This window comes from Notothenia coriiceps, unplaced genomic scaffold (genome assembly GCF_000735185.1).
Source record: "Notothenia coriiceps isolate Sejong01 unplaced genomic scaffold, NC01 NC01_scaffold00037250, whole genome shotgun sequence".
NCBI classification, from domain to species: domain Eukaryota; kingdom Metazoa; phylum Chordata; class Actinopteri; order Perciformes; family Nototheniidae; genus Notothenia; species Notothenia coriiceps.
Genome location: NW_011369951.1, coordinates 6,416,996 through 6,418,538, shown reverse-complemented (window position 1 = coordinate 6,418,538; position 1,543 = coordinate 6,416,996).

Sequence of the window (1,543 nt, the reverse complement as noted above, 5' to 3'; positions counted from 1 at the left end):
GAATTGTAAAGTGAAAACTGAAAGTTCATTATTCAGGTCTTAAAAAATATTTCACATTGGACACAAATATACGACCTCATCCATCTTTCTTGAACGCTGAATCCCATAAGGAGTTCCTCGCTCGTATACAATAACACGGGCAACCAATATTGGGACCTCCTGTTTTTTGGAATGGCGGCTCTTTGGGGAGAAGAATAATCTTAACAATATAAAAGTGCGGGAAAAAAAGCAGCGGCTGATTGACGTTTTTGTAAGTTAGTTAAATTGTGTAGGTTTTGAAGAAAACTGAACCACAAATGATACTTACTATGCAACTAATTTACCTTATAAGTTAATTCACCACCGTGTGAAAGCTGAAAGCAAAACATCGATTAAGAAGGTTATTGAATTATTATTTTACAGCTGTTTTAATAATATTGAGTTTGTACAACACACACACACACACACACCACATCACCACACACACACACACACACACACACACACACACACACACACACACACACACACACCACACACACACACCCACACACACACACACACACACACACACACACACACACACACACACACACCCACACCACACACAACACACACACACACACACACACACACACACACACACACCACGCTGTGGTTAGATTTGGATGCCTCATAATAAACAACTTCTAATTGATAGGCTTGTCTGTTCTGGCAAGTAAGGGCAGATTGTTACCGCAGTGCTTGAGGTTGTTACCGGGGCAACAAGCACACAACTACAAAACCTCTGACCTGTACACAGACTGATTACACGCTGAGATGAGACACAGGGGGGGGGGGAGACAGAGAGAAATGATGGGAGTGCTCAAAAAAAGGGAAAACCAATCCAGTTAGAGGGAGGAAGAAAAGATGGAAAATAATAGAATATGTTTCCTTTATTGGCTAATCAGCTGAAGTCTGGGTGAATCCGATGTTTGTGTTTCGTATTGGATATGGTCTCTTGTACGTTTAGTAGAAATATTAAATAAAGAGCTTATGTAGATGGGCAAAGAGGGGCCTCAATAGAAAGGGTAACTTAAAATACATTTGTAGAGCAGGGTAACGATTTCAAGAGTGAAATATATAGGTATAATTAATCCTAATGTATAATTGGAAAATGGCCGAGGGGGGAATAATTGTAATTTAAGTTTAAATAAATTAAGTGTTAAGCCTCCAATCTAAATGTAATATAACAGCATGCACAGGTTGTTCTATAAAATGCACAACCTTGATACAGTTTACCCCAGAGGTAAGTTGAAAAGGGTTAGGGTTAGACAATCACGTTTTAGTTAGGGCTTTTTACACTGCAATCTACAACTGAAGAATGAAACATTCCCAGTAGTTAACCAGGGAAATGAAGAGTCAATTTAGGTCGAGTCACTTTTATTTATGTAGCCTGATGTCACGAATCCCAAATGTGCCCTATGGGGCCTTTGCAATCAGTAGAGCAATCTGTCTTTTGCAGATAAAAGAAACATCCCCCGACAAAAGCCCGGGATAAAAATAGAAGAAACCTCACGAAGAG